This window comes from Ammospiza nelsoni, chromosome 5, assembly GCF_027579445.1.
Source record: "Ammospiza nelsoni isolate bAmmNel1 chromosome 5, bAmmNel1.pri, whole genome shotgun sequence".
Classification (NCBI taxonomy): Eukaryota; Metazoa; Chordata; class Aves; order Passeriformes; family Passerellidae; genus Ammospiza; species Ammospiza nelsoni.
Genome location: NC_080637.1, coordinates 26,013,334 through 26,029,403, shown reverse-complemented (window position 1 = coordinate 26,029,403; position 16,070 = coordinate 26,013,334). Strand labels below are relative to the sequence as shown.

The window sequence follows — 16,070 nt, the reverse complement described above, 5'->3', positions numbered from 1 at the left end:
CAGATAAGCTGGAAGGGACTTCAGTACAGATATATTTATATCTTTTGTCACTGTTTTAATACATCTTTTTGAAAATATTTTTGGCATTTACTAGCAAAACAGTAATTATTTTTCTGAGTTTATGTTTTTTGAGATAAGATATCTGGGTAAAGGCTTTTATATAAACATGGTTCTAAAGACACGGGATTGTAGTACTGCATTAGACAGTCTATACAGTTAGAAATGAGAGTAAATATTGTTCAATCTTAAAGCAAAACAAAATCAAAACTCCAATCCAGTCCTTGATGTTACTTACTATGATAGCAGGCCACATCCTACTTTGTTTTTTTACTCAGTTACACCAAATAAGCTATAGGTATTGAAAGTAAAATTAATAGGATTCTTATCTACAGAAATGAAACTTTGTATCATATTAATCCTGAAAGAATTAAGAAAGTTCCTTGTATAGTCCTCAAATACTTTTTTTCTCTAATGCATTTTCCTTTAGCAACTCCAAAAATATGTGACAATCAAGAGATAAATTATTTTATCAGTGCTTATTTGGGATGGCTTTGTAATGCAGCTGTATATTTATGAATTGACAAAAAAGTCCTGTAACTGTTAGGCTGATAGGATCACGTTATGATATGTAACTTTTACTTTGTGTCTTAGGTAACTTATTGGAATGGTGTGAGCCTACAAACAGGTGTGGCTTTTAATATCCCAAATTAATATGTATGTACTCTGAATTATATTTGAGTCTTTAAAATTGCAGCTTACTTGTATCACTGTGCTGTTTCAGAAATAGAAAAAAACATGATCTAAGAAATTCTTCATGTAAAATCTTCTTAATGTATCTTTGATATAAGTGGATTTCTACCAGGTATAATTGAATTAAGGAATATATGGAATAAATTTTTAAAGCAGGCATGAATGCTTATTTAACCTTCAAGTGAGATTAGATAACAAGTGGTTGAAAAGAAAGCGTTCGTAGTTGACACAATTTTTTGGGATTGCTGTTGATTTCTAATGCTTGATAGATATAATTGCATATCAACTTTTTCCCCTTTATGTGCACTTGTTTGAGAGACTCAAGGTGATATTCATGGGAAGATTTTGTAAACTTGTTGCTGGTAGCTGGAAGCCACGTGTGGAAAGAGTAAAAATCAATGCTTTTATTTGACAGCCAGTAGGTAGCCACCTGCTCTTATGAGGTTTTTTCTTGGTGTTTAAGTAGTGGTGATGATAATTCTGAATTGTTGTTGCTACTATCAAATTGTTTTCAATAAGTTTATCCTGCAATAGTATTTTACCTTCTGTAGTATACCTGGAACCCATGTCTCTGAATTTTGTCATTTTTCAAGAAGCTTGTCTTTGCTTCTATATCAATGCTAAAACATTTGGTTCTTGTTTGGTACAGCTTAATCTGATTTATAGTTAGTGTCAAAGTGATGTGAAGGATATCAAACAGACCCTGAATACCTTTTGAGCAGTCTGCTTGTATTCCTACCCCTCACATGCTAAACAGAAAAGCTGGACAAATAGTAGAAGGGAGAGGTAGCCTAAAATGTTGCTATAGGCCAGTGGTGCATGAGTCTGATCATTAGCATGCTGTATGGTGAATTTCCTTTCATCCTCAGTGAAGCCATTTCGGCTGCAGAAGCAAATAGAACAGCAAACATTGTAGCAGACTCTTCTTTTTCAGAGAGGGGGGATAGAGTGAACAGTAAACACACTTTGATCCTGTATTTCAAACTGACCAAAAAAGTGTGAGTTATACACATTCCTCACTGTAGGGTCTAAAAAGAGTGCTAATGAATAGGTATGTATGTATGTATGTATATATATTTGAAAATGTCTGGGTTTTGAGTGATATTTGAGGGTATTAACTCATGCATCTTGCAAAAGGGATTTTTGGTTGCATACTGATGTCTGAACAAAGTTATTTCTGTCCTGCTATGTTTTTTTTGTGCAAGTACAGGCTGCTTCTTCATATAATGTGCCAATGCACAGCTCTACATATAGGGATACTTGGTTCACAGACACAAAGATCTGTATCTAGTAAGACAGCAGAAAGGACTGGTTATATTCCTTTGGCACACCTGGTAGGTAAGGATAGAATTAATTAACATAGTTTTTTGCTAAAAAGTGTGACATGCCAGCCCATGACAGCAAAAAGTGTTTGTTCCTGATGACAGTCATTCTCTTTCTGCTGGTTCAGAAGGCTTCCCTGAAGGAATTTTAATTGATCTGCACTTACCCAAAATAAATCAGAAACACTGCTGTATCCTAGAGATTAAAGCAAAAGAGAAGATATTGGAATACAGAGTATATGATTTTTAAGGTTTACTTTGAGATGAAACTTGGGAAATGGAGATGCTGACCTGCATTTATATAAGTGTTGAACTGAATGGGAACATATGGATGAAGTTAGACTCAAACCCATGAGACCAGTGAACAACTTGAGAAGCAGAACCTTGCTTTGTAGCCCTTTGCCCTGGCTGCTTTGGGACTGTGGACTAGGGAGAGGAAGGCTACTGCTGCTTTACAGTAAGACTTCTCATTTGATTTGATTTTTTTTCAGTGGTGATGGTGTTTTGGAAAAATCAATCAAATTTATTAAAGTAAAGTACAGAGAACCATGGGATTTCACTTTGGTGTTCAAAAGGATCTAGCCTGTACTTCAAATGCAACTAAGACTAGACTCCTGTGTACCTAATGCAGTAATTCTCATTATTGTGAGTGGTGAATAGATGAAATAGATATAAAATTTGTTGAATTAGCACTAACATAAGTAAATATACATGGAGATAGGATTGGTCATCCGGGTTCAGACCAATGTCTGTCTCCAGTGATGGCTGTCTTCCGAGGATACCTCCACCTTCCTCTTGACTTAGGAAACATCCTTGCATAAACAGCATCATTGGGAAGAAGTTCACAGTTCTGTCATATGATTTGTGAAGAAGAAACTCCCATTTTTCTTCTGAATGTAGCTTTTATGTTGTAGTTCTTGAGTTCAAAGGATAGAGAACATACAATATCTATGCAGTCTTTCCATCTTCAGACCTTGTTGTTTTCTATCATGCCCTTTCTTAAGTCAGTTTTTTTCCAGTCTGGATATTGGAGGCATACTGAATTCTTCTTCATATATGGAAACTGTTTTAAGCCTTTGATCTTGTATCTTTTCTCCTCTTACCTGTTGTAATTAGTTCTGGTTTTTTGTGTCCTGTGCTGGTCAAGAGAGGGGAGCACACTTTTTAAAATAGGGGTTAATAAGTGGCAAATGACTTGTTATGCTTTGTCCTTTATTGTTTTCTAAATAATTTTTAGCATTTAATTTATAGATTTGACTCTGATGGAGTGGTGAGTTTTACATTTTAATGAAGAAATTTCAAGGAGACCTATCTATCATAAGCCTCAGGTCTCCCTTTCTGAGCAGTAAAATGTAGTACAATAGACAGCTCTTTTGTTTAACAGAATATTCAGATTAGAGTGTTTATCAATACTGGCTAGGCAGGATGGTTTATAGTGAACCTGTGCTCAACAAATTCTGATTTCCTGCTTGATCCCAGCCAAAAGTATTCACAGTGTCTTTGTGGTACAAAATAAATAATCAATAATGTGAAATAATCCTTTAACTTGTACACTTGCTTTTTCAAAGAAATACAGTATTGTTATTATGAATCTCAGAAGTGAAGCAGGTGACTGCTCTAGGAATAGTGATTACTTCCCATGTCTCATACAAAGAAAGAAAGATGTGAAAAGTGTGGGATTTTTTCCTAGGAGTGCAGTACATGTGCGTAAGGATGACACTGAAGTGTGTTTTAAAGAGATGGTTGTAATACCTTGCAATAAAACACAATATGGATGCTTGCACTTACTGTGTGTCTTTCTCTTTTTACCCTTAGATAACTTCAAGTGAGAGTTAAGGACCTTTTGTCCTCATCTGCCATAGCTGTGACAGACACTTTTGGAAGGAGGACCACTTGAGCAACAAGGAAAAGACCTTCCCAGAGCACAGCAAAGTGACAAAGTGACTCTGAAGAAATGTAAGTGATTTATAACTGAGCTGTAGCTATGTTTCTACTGTGGATTTATACGCCCTGTGGGAGGAATACAGTACCCCATCACTGAAACATATTGCTTATAGATGTAAAATATGGTTTAGGAAAAAAAAGTTGTGGACCATGCAGAAAATACATACCCTTTTGATGTCTGTGATGGTAAGCTATACTGCAATTTTTTTTTTTCTCCAAATGGCAATTGTTAACGGGATTGAAGTGCTGTAAGGATCAAAAAATTGGTTTTCTACCATTTTCTACTTATCTAGATTTTGGTCAATTTAGATACATAGAAACTAAGTAGCTGTATCTCAGTCGTTCTAGACTGTGCTTACCCTCAGGAGAGGGGCAGGCATCTCCAGAGGCCAATCCATCTCATGCTGAAAGCAGTGCCTAAGGAATGCAGCATTGCTTGCTGAGTAGCTTGTGTTCACTGCTTAGCTTTAGCCTAAATGTTCAGTGGATACTTTAACCTGGCACGTCCCTGTAGGATGCAGTGCCAGCTTCTTTTCTCCTCCCCACATTGTCATTCTCCCTCACTCAGCATGTGTAGCTGTTTGTAAATTTGGAGAATGGATCAGACTGAAAATAGCCAATTATTTGTTTGGTTTTGTTTTCAGTTGGGTTTATCCCAGCCTTCTCCCATATGGCTGTCCAGGGACTGTCACTGGTACAAAGGGTGATGTGAGTGGGAATTAGCAGCCAAAAGTGTGCAGGAGCACATGATAGCAGCTGTGCTAGTTTCTGCTGCTTAAATTCCTTGGTGAGCAATAGTCTTAGACCTTACAGATATTTTTAATGCTTTGCCATTTATAAGAGTTAAAAAATATGTGAGGCACCCTTACTTACTATCTAATGGGTAACTACTGTTTTGTTGTGCACTTCATACTGTGATAGTGCTCTCTTTTGTGTCCTTTGTAAATGAAAATTCTGGTCTCCAAAACCAGTAAATGGTCATAAGTAGCTAGCAAGTAAGCAGGTGTCATGCCATGATTTATAGTGCAGACATGATGCTTTATAATTCATACATGCATACATAATTTCTGAATTCTGAAGATGGTAGCCTGATTTTGTGTAGCGCCAAACATGACGTGTGGGTTGGGTGATATCCAATGGTTAGTGGCTGGACTAATTTAGGCTTAAGATCCTTGTCTCCTGAACAGTGAAATGCTAAGTAACATTTCATTCTCACAGTAAATACCAGATGGGAGGATGTAGAGAAGACAGAGCTAGACTTCTCTCATTGACACCTGGTGACAGGATGACAGGCAGTGGGTACAAACTGCATACAGATTATTAAATGTTTCCATTGAAAAAATAGTATAAAAAAGCTTCCTTATCTTGAGGATGGTCAGACATTGGAGAGGCTTGCCCAAAGAAGTTGTAGATTCCCCATCCATGGAGATACTCAAAACCCAAAAGGACAAGCAGCCTGCTGCATCTGATCCTGCTTGATCAGGGGTTTAGTTTCAATGAACTTCTGAGGTCTCTTCTAATCTCAGCTATTCTATGATTTTGGAGGTGTTTATAGGTAAGCAAAATCAGAAATATTCTGCTATTTTATGACAATTTTAAATTTCTTTTTTCTATTTTGAAATATTTAGTTATTCAGTTTAGTATTTTACTTAAGTTTTGGCAAAAATGAGATATGGCAGAATTTGCAAGCTTTCTAAAATGTGTTAAATTATATTTAAAGACTTGTGGCTGTAACTATGAAAATCACATTGAAGCCTGTGAAATTATCTTTTAGCTTTGAATTAGCACCAGGTTTCATGTGTTGTCAGCAGTCACATGATGGGGATTTTAGATGTTTAAGAATAGCATCTTTTCCCCTTGATCCATGGCAAGAATAATACATTTTTAGTATCATTTTGTGCTTGGGAAAAAAAAAAGGCAAAACAACTAGAAACAAACTCTTGCAGGTGAGCTCCATTAATTCACAATAGAAATAGCTGTCTTCCTGAAGATTTTTTAGAGATCAATGAGACCTATAAAGTGACCTAAGAATTTCATTATAAGCTCTGTTGTCAGATACTTGCAAATGGCCAATCTGGGACAGTCCATACTTAAGGAGGATGCCAGTATAAACGTTTAATGACTGGGCAAATGTACAGGTAGACTTCACAGATACCCTTCTATCTTCTGTGAAGGTGTGATTGAGGGGATTCATTATGTTTTCAAATACTTAGGAGCAAGGAACTCTCCTCTTCAAATGTCAGCTTTCTTGAATTTTAACTTTGATTAATTTGGCAGACTTGTTCTGCCCACAGTTTTGCTACAGCCTGAGTGTCTTTGCAAAAGTTTCTGTGAGATGGGTGTATCATTCCTGAAAATGGGAAAAAAAACAGTCAAAAAAAGGCCTATGACCTCTTCTTTGCTTTTGAGTAAGGACTTGGAATTTGAAAGGGAAGCTTTAATGGGTTATGTGTCTTTTGCCATGCCTCTGAATGTCTGTCCTTATTGCACTGAATTATAAGCTTTTGAAAATTGCTGCTTACTCATACACAGAGGAGGCATATTACTTTGTCAGCATATTCTGAAAATAGTCCTTGTATATTCTTAATCTTCTAGAAATGACTGAGTCTGTCCTGCCTTGGAGATCAAACGCTGTATGACATTTCAAATTTACAGATCCACTGCTATTTTCACAAAAGGGTCTTGTTTTTTTAATTTTTCTGGGACAGTGTATTTTGATTCTTACACTTGATGGTAATTCCGGTTTTCTGTATTTTATGCTTACTTTTCCCAAATGCTATTTGAGAAGGATGTCAAGAATGGGATTAATTTCCCATGATGTTAGCCATCTAAACCTATAGGTGGTATAAATCTGAGCTGGTCACCATAGGCTTCTTTAGTCAGTGAAGAGAGATGGAGACTTCCAGGGGGGGATTCTCATAGCCTCTTTCTATTTCTGTCTTTAGATAAGACAATTCCTTCTTTAGAGATGCCTGTTTCTTGTCACTCGCAATAAAAGCAACCTAAGGTGACTGGCACCAATTTAGACTTTTAACTTTCCTGTTAAATATTAAGACAGATACATTCCTTCTCATGTGACATAACTTGAGACTTAAGAGGCAGAAATGTTGTCACTTACATTCACAGAAACATCCTGCTTTCACACTGGTAAACAAAATTATTTTAATTTTTTTTTCTTTCTTGTTAAGGTGTTATGCACAAGCTTATTAAAAGGACATTTTCCTTATCTCTTAAACATTGTGTGTAACCATTAACAATGAACTTCAAATGCCATTTTAATATTAACTATGAAGTATCAATAAATTGTGGGTGTTTTCTGATATTTGAGTTCTAGGTTGAGAAATGCAAATGTTTTAAGTTTATGTCATTGCTAAATTTCTAGTAAGGTAATAAAAGGGATGTATCATCAGATTCTGGCATTGTTGCCTTTTAGATTGCAACAGAAGATTGAATGAACCTGGTGCTAATATAACAGACAAAAATGCACTTTTAGTTAATTTAAGAGCAAGAATTTAGGTGGCTTTCCATTTGAATCAATTTGCTCTACTACCAACTAATTTTGATAATGTGTTCTATTAAATGAGACTGTGATGAAATGCTGTTTTCCATGGGTATTTAAGTATTTTAGATTTCCTTAGTAATTTAAACTGTTGTCTGTACTTGAATAATGGCAACTACATTGGCTAACCCAGGATAACACAGCACCTTCCTCAGTCCCACTTCTCCTGGGTAAGGGCTGTATGTGGGGAGCCCTTTCTTGCCAAGGAATAGTAGAATGTGTCTAAAAGGCATTAGAAGTAAAGTATGCTGGCTCTATTTGCTTTTTAGTTAAAATGTGGGCATATGACATAGAAATTGTGGCATAATTTATTATCAGATGTCTTTTTATGTCTAATTGCCCTGTATTTGAATTATTACGTGGAAGGGCTAGACTTACCTAGACTTATGCACATTTATAACATCACTGTGATGAGACTATGGGCAACAGTTGAATATGCTTCAAAGGTGGTCTCAGTTATTCTTGTCCTGTTGTTCAGAAATGCACAGGACTGCTCATGGTAAGCACTGTTTCTGTGCTTCCACTCATAGTTGACTCACTAACCCTTATTGGGGTGTATACATTTTTCTCTTATGTATAATTTTGCTTTGAATATTACATTTTGTATTAGAGGTGTATATTTCATTTTGCTTCTATCTTTTCACTGTTACTTGAAGTGGTACATTCAGTATTGCATAGTAGCAGCATTTATGCATTATAGCTTAAAACTACAGCAAATACTGATTCCTGGAATATACATTTGGCTGAGGAAGCACTTTTTTTAAGTTTTTTTTTTAAAGAGTGTTGCAAATTGGCCTAAAGAAACTACTTAGAGAATGGAGACAACCTCATGTTAGTAATTTGTAGTTACTTTCTCTTTCTCTGTCTGCTCCTTCTAATATTTGCACAAAATAACTTTCACCAATGTTTGTATCGCAGTATCACTAAGTTATGTGTTCTAAACAAGAACAAAATATTTCCCTTAGAAACCCTGTTACATCAGTACTTGCTGGCCAGGATTCTCGCTGGTAAATACACAAAGCTTTACCAAAGCTGGCAAGCTGTCTCTTTGTAGTTGAAACAAGTTTTATAGGCTTTATTTTTTTTCAAGCCTGTAAGATTGTCTGACTTTATTTGGATGATGTTTGTATTATTCCCATTCTTCTGCAACTTAAAGAATTTTTAGTTTTGAGTGAAATTTTATGCTTTATCACAAAAAACCCAAAAGACCCTAGTTCTGAGAAAATGAAAAGGGCAGTTCAGGCAAGGTGCCACTAAACAGCGGATGTTTGAGCACTGAAGAACTGTGCCTATTTTTATTGAACTGTGCATTTTATGACACTTTGTCCTGACCCTGTTTGAGGGTTAAACTGAGGAGATCCAACAGTCTGAGAATATCTGGGTTCAGTGAATGAATCTGAGTATAGAAACCTGAGGAGTATCTGTTCAAGAAACACATTAATGACTGCATCAAAGTTAACAGAACAAGTATTTTCCACAGCATAGGCATCTAAGTCAGCAGGGGCTTTTTAATAACAGAAAATTTCACATGGGCTCAATCCCATTCCATGCAGAAAGTGAATCAAGTTCCTTTCACACTGTTATTCTGACTCAAAATTTAAAAGCAACCTGAAGTTTCAAATAGGAAAAAGGGAGAGATGTTTTGACTGTTGCAGACATTTTTAGAAAGCATAAATATGTGTTGATAGTTGTTCTAAAACTACCTATGTGTTAATCATCTTGTCTCAAGTTGCAGAAAAACAAGAGAGAAAAGGAAAATTTATGCCAGCATATCTTAATTTCTGATTTAATTTCCAATCAAATTAGATTGGAATCTAATTTGAATTGGTTGAGAGCATCAATTGATTGGACTTTATGCCATTCTGTCAATTTCATTCATTTTCTACTTCGTGAGAGGTAGAGTCTTTTTACTTCGATTTGAGAGATCTTTCCTGTGGTATAAGTGAGTGAAAGCTGGGTGATAGGCTGAATAAGGATGCCAGCTAAGCAGATGCCTTTTGCTAAAATGACATTTTTATGGAGTCTGGTGTCCTGCATGCAGTTATAGTTCCCTGGCATTGAGCTGTTCAGGAACTGGAAATACATTTTTAATGGAAGAGAATATTCTTCATAGAAGATCAGTAGATGTTTCTAAAGAATTCCTGTCTATTGGCAGACAGCTGCATTGTTACCCTTCAGAGGTGGAGGCATTTAGATGGTAATGAAGGGATTCTTGTATACAGCTAACAAAGCATGGGGACATACTTTGGGGCATAAGTCATAACATGTAATAATATTAATAATGCACTGCATCTGAGGATTTCACAGAACTTTACAGACGACATCAATGAATTAATATGATCTTAGCCCCCTGTGAAGCTCTGCTAAGATGGGTGGGTTGAATGCAGAAATGCCATCTCATTTTTATGGTAAGTTGGTTACTGTACCTTTGCTGCACACAGGTAATTCAGGAAGTTATCAGTATTTTCCACAGGGAGCTCATAAGGCATAGAGAAACAGGTTGACTTGGTCTGGGCAAACAGTAACTCCAGCATGAGCATTCCAACACCAAAATCATCCCAAACAGCCTGGCTGTTTGCAGTGATAGTTGGCTCCTGCTGCTGGATCTCTGCTGATGTACAGCTTGAAGTGCTGTGTAATACTACAGAAGATAACACTGTGCAAACAGTGCAGTTGGAACCTGGCCATTTAGTGTAACAATTTCACAAGTTCTGATATGCTGATGCATGTGTATGTCAGAAAAGCAGCACATTTTTATATGTTAAAACCTCTAATGTAGGAGATATATTAGACAAAAACAACTTTTCAAGGGCAAGACACAAACACTATAGTTGAAAAGTAAAGAGCAGAAACCATCTGCTGTGTAGTGTGTTTTGATGAAAACACACATGATGGAAACCAAAGCTAATTAAACAGTTATTCCACTATGCAATTTAGGGTTTTTAAAATAATCATATTTAAAAAATTGTTTTGGAGAGACAATTGTAAAAGGCACTTTGGGTTTTGCCCCTTCAGTGCTGCTGCCTGTTTGTGGCTGCCTTTGGTACATCGTTCCTAAGGACCAGTCATTCACCTCTTGTCCCTCCTGTTGAAGGAGATATCAATAGTACCTTAAAAGTGTTCTTTAAAATTTTTCCTTTCTAAACCTCATATTATGACTTAGTAAAATATAAAATTGCTTCTCTCCTTTATCTGTAGCCACAAATGAAAACATGTAAGTTCTCAACTGACACAATTTTGGTGAAAATCATATTTTTAAATAGAAACCAAGTATGGGTTATGCTAATAGGACCTCATTTGTAATTTAAACCGAAGCTGTTAACATTCAATAATGGAGCCATACATCAAGGAGTTTTCTGCAAAAACAGAAAAATACTAATTCTTCATCCTCAGATCTGCAAATCCAGACTGATGGGATTTCAGCCCTTCATCTTTTACTGACAGGCGGCAGCATCAGTGGAATAAACCTAAAATTTGATCCCCTTTCTCTCCACCTCCTTCCCCTAATTTTACTCTGACAGAGAAAGAATCACAGTTTTAGCTGGTATCTTAGCCCATGGGAAAAAATGGTCTGTCATCAGGTCTTTTAGGGAGAAAGAGCTCTCCAGTGGAGCAGTTAAGTGGTATTTTGATTCTCAGAGTGCATCTTATACCTGTAGTTTTGCAAGATATGATAAATGGTTTCTGAGACATTATTGAGAGCAGAATCAAGGTCATCAACCTTCCCCCAAGATGTCAATATCTCTCAGTCCTTGTTTCTGATGAAAATGTTAAACATGGGGGAGATGGACTCCAGATGGACTATCTGAAACTGTGCACTCATATGAGCAATCCCCAGCCTTATGTTAGTACAGGATGTACTTCTAATTTTTCACCTGCAAAAATCAGTGACTGATCAAATTTTTCTAGATAAATTTTAATTGATTTTGCAATAATTTGATGCATGCATGTTGAAATTTATCATTCTTAATCCCCTAACATGCATACATTACTGTAGAGTCCTCTACAATTCATGATGAAATAGAAGCCTTTGGGTATTTTGAAGTTGAGGCCTCCTGTGTCTTTGGAGAAATTCATTTTGAAGCCCTACAGCTAAATTACAAAGCTCTTCATTGTCTGCAAATGAGCTGCTCCTGTTCTTGAGTTGGCTTATAAAGCTGACTTCCTGCATATGGCTGAAAACACTTGTCTAAAGAAAGAAAATATATAAATCTATAAATCTGCCACTGCAAAAGAAATTAGCCACAGAAAACAAAAATAATGTGGTCTTATACCTAGAACAAGAATGATTGCCATCTTAGAAGCCATCAATTGGCTTCTGCAGCATCTCTTAGTATTTTAGTTCAAATCAGGACTGCACTTGAAAAGTATCATAGAGTTAGCCTCCCATTGAACCTTCCTGATGATGGAGCTAAACAAGGGCAGGTGTTTGAAGAATGGACCAAACCTGTGCAGCAGTACAAAGTGAAATCTCTTGAAGCACATGCCACATGCTTGTAACGTGTTCAGCTCCAGCTGTTCTATTGTCCAAGGCCATTTTTGTTGGTCTCTGCTATTTCTTAATGCTGATGTTTTCTTAGTTACAAAAGACCATGGGGATCCTTGTCATAAATAAGTCTGTAAAAAACCCCACCCTTTCATGTCTCTGAGTAATGTAATAATTCCACTTTTTGCTCAGTTGGTTAGAGTCTGTAATTGTAGGGGTCTGTTCTGTAATTAAAATGTTTTCTTATAATCACATGTACTTCTATGACCAGTGGGATATTTTCATTTTGTGTGTTTAAAACTGTGCTGAAGGAAAAACAGTTTTCACCTAGTCTGTTTCCATTGAAGCTATCATTTAAAGGATGTGATTGAAACTATCATTTAAAGAAGGTGATCTCACCTTCTTTATTCAAGTTTCTAAGGGAGACTTGGAACAGATATCTTAAACAGGAGAACTAGATGACCAGTGGAGGGCTGTGATTTTCAACTCCTGTTGCTATGGTTATATGATAAAAAAAAAAATCAGTGGTGAAGTTATACCTTGTTCATCAATAGTTAGGAGAAAAAATGAAAGTTAATACTGAAGCCAGACTTGATAATCTTCTCATTGTAATCTTCTATAGTTTTCTGTATTGTAATAAGTTGTGTGTGAGTTTGCATGTGACTGTAGGTCTTCATTGGGCATTTAAACATGATTTATGAGCTCTGGGCTATCAAAGTCTTTGCTTTTGGCCCATCAGCCAATATTCTGTTCCTATGGCATTATGTGCTGAGAGAACGACTTCCCTGTTCCTGTGCTCTTCAAACTCAGCCAGCAGTTACTTTGGTAGCACACTGTAAATTACCAAGATGATGCTTCTGAAGTGCCACAGGTGCCAAAACTAAAAACCCAAATACTATGTCACTATGTTTATCAAAAGCCAGCATATGTTTCCATTGTAGCCTACTGTTTAACAATTTAAACTTCCACTCATTTGAGCATTATCTTTTAAATGATTGTGCTTATGCAAGCAGCTGAAAATTTTCTGCATTTTTCATGCTTATGGATGGAACTGGAAAGCATGAGATGTAAGGAAATAGGCTGTTTGTAAATATATGTAGAAAGATACCAAGGAAGGGGAGAAAAAGATTTGGTAACAATTTAGGGAAACCAGTTTGAGATCAACTGGATGACAAAAAGGCGTTAGTTATGAAATACCCATTAATTCTCAGTAGAGTTAGACCTGCCAATATAGGATGGGGCATTCAATACTTAAGACCAACTGATTTTATTGATAAGATGATCAAGGTAAAAATTAAATTTAAAAAAATGGTAAAGTGGACTTTGTAGTGTTTAGCACAACATTGTAGCTGCTCACCAGGCTCAGCATAAACATGGACTCTTCAAAATTCTTAAGCCATTGCCTTATAGAGCTGTAGGGGCAGTCCTAAACAGATTTTCAAGATGTTGAAATGTTGGCATAACAGTAAATTTGTTAATGTTGAGCTGCATATTTAAAATATTTTACTCATTGATGGATACAGCACTTTTATTGCCATGGCTTATGATTAGTATAAAAATAATTGTTAAATATTTGCTGATTCAGTAACCTTGCTTGCCATACAGAAGTCTGGCAAATGTTTTTTGAAGTGTGGTCTGAAGACAGCTATCTCTATTTGCTTCCCATGGACAAACAACATGACTGATCTACTTCTTGTCATATGAAATGAAAAATTTAAAGACTCAAGTATTGATAATTTTTCTCAAGTAATTTAGAGCAATTGTGGCACCAAGTTTCACTTAATGTTCTGCTCACTCATGTAATCAAAAGTAAAATCCTTAAAATGGAACACAGATGATTTGTTTCCTAGGCTATAGGAAACATTGAAAACCTGAACTGGGAAATTCTGGAAAGAGAAGGATTTTTGTCTCTCACACTTGTGTGTGTGAGGTCGCTTTACCCCGAAATGTTTTTCTTCCCACTCCAGACCTATCTTAAAGGTCTTATGGAGGAGAGGAACAGAGTGAGTTGAGTTCACCAAACACTTACTAAAAAGATAAATCGAGTTAGAAAATGAATAGGGAAGTGACACCATTCTGAAGAATTAAAGTCCTGAAGTAGTGTGTAGTTGTATCATATTAGCTGAGTACTTCTTAAATATGGCTTGCATTCTGGCTCTTTTCTTAGGACTTATGCACACAGAGATCCCATTTGTTGTTTGTTCCCACACAGAGATCACATTTGTTGCTGTTGTTGAAGGTCAATTTTTTGCAATTTCTTGATTGCTATCCTAAGCTAATGGGGAAATATTATCAACCTAGTTTGAGTCACTGACAGGCATCATGTAAAGGTATGAACAAGATACTGCAAAGGCTTTGGTGACTGTCTTGTGTTTCTATTACTTCTCTTTCTGTGAAGTTGAAGCTGGCCAGTTTTAGAGCCAAGGGAATCTTTTCCATTGCTTGCATTGACTTCCCCAGTGTTGTCAGGGTGCTTTATATCTTCCATGCATAGGCCTTCCATCTGATGGAAGCATTGTGTCAACGCAGGCATGTGAATAGTAACTTGAATAGTTACATGATTTGTGGACAAAACCAGGCAGAATTGTGCCTGAAGAAACAAATATTTCTAAAAATTAGACACAACGTTGGTTTAAAGGTTGTGTCCTTTGAAAGGATTTGAAGTAGTTTAGGTGCTTACGTTGCTCAGGGGACTTTGAGTACTGTGAGGTTTTAAGGAAGGCTAAGTATTCCAGGAAGTTTAAGAGCTTATGGCATCGTAAATATTTAAGATGATTTAAAAGGTTATGTCCTCTTTAGTATTTGAGTTGGATTAAGTGCTTATATTGCCTTAAGGACTTTTCCCCTTTTTTTCCCTAAAAGGAACCTGGGAAATTAAATGCAAAAAACTTCCTGTAGATGCAATATTTGGGCTTTTTTGCATTTTTGTTTTCATTTGAGAAATGCAAAATTCTAGGTTTCAATAGCAGCATTAACTTGACCACACTACATATGCATCAATGATGGACAGATGGAGGATTTCTAGGAAACCTCTGGATATGAAATCCAGAAGCAGTAGTTTTTAATACCTTCACAGCCTGTGCATTGAGAAATGTTTCTTTCTTCTGCTTGTTTAGCATGATCTGTTAAAGATCAAATAGACTATCAGGATAGAATCAGATTATGGAAATTCAAAGAAGCAATTTCACCTTAGAAGGTAAAGAGCATCTGTAATTCAATATGCAAGAAAATAGGAAGCCATTTAGTTTCACTTTGTGCTTTTGCTGATATTTTACTTCAGTGAAAATGAATAACAAATATTAGAAGTCTAGGTCTCAGTGGCTTCTTTTTTTAAAAAAAATTGTCAATTTATATATTTATTCTTGTCTTCTGAGATGCCTTGACTAAATTCTTCACTAGTGTATTTGCTTAACATATTTTTAAAATTTTCTATTGTGCATTCCTGAAAAGTGTATTTTCTACTAATTTTAATTGTATTAGCCAAATACATACACTTCTCATTGCATTAAAAGCAAATAGTCACCTTTCATTCAATGTATTCTACTCTGCCTCAATTAAATGGGCATCAGTCCATTGTCCAGACATTTTTCTCAAGGGTCTCTAATACACCAGTGATTTTGCTTGGTTATTTCAGCACAATTACAGTAGCTGTATCCACTCTTGCAGGCTGTTCTGCACAGTGTGCAGCACCAGCCATCTGGGCCATGCCTGGTAGCTTTGGTGGGAACACCTGGAGTACTGCATCCCGCTCTAGGGTCCTGAACACACGAGGGATGTGGGCCTGTCCAGAAGACAGCCAAAAATGACCAGAGGAATGGAACACCTCTGCTGTGAGGAAAGGCTGAGCGACCTGGGGCTGTTCAGCCTGGAGAAGGAAGGTTCTGGAGAGGCTTCACTGTGGCTTTTCCATTCTTAAAGGGGACTGGCAATACAGATGGAAACAGAGGTTTTACCAGGGACTATAGTGTCTACTACCCTCACCCTAAGCTGAGGGTAACCTGAAGCCCTG

The 16,070-nt window shown here is 36.5% G+C and overlaps 1 protein-coding gene across 1 annotated transcript in view; it reads left to right on the top strand.

Annotated features, from left to right (window-relative positions):
- The window catches only part of FOXP2 (forkhead box P2), a 390,491-nt gene that overhangs the window by 46,930 nt on the left and 327,491 nt on the right, over positions 1-16,070 (top strand). Inside the window, exon 3 of the mRNA XM_059473417.1 lies at positions 3,888-4,028. The gene's annotated coding sequence lies outside the window, so the exon portion shown is untranslated. The remainder of the gene's footprint in view (positions 1-3,887; positions 4,029-16,070) is intronic.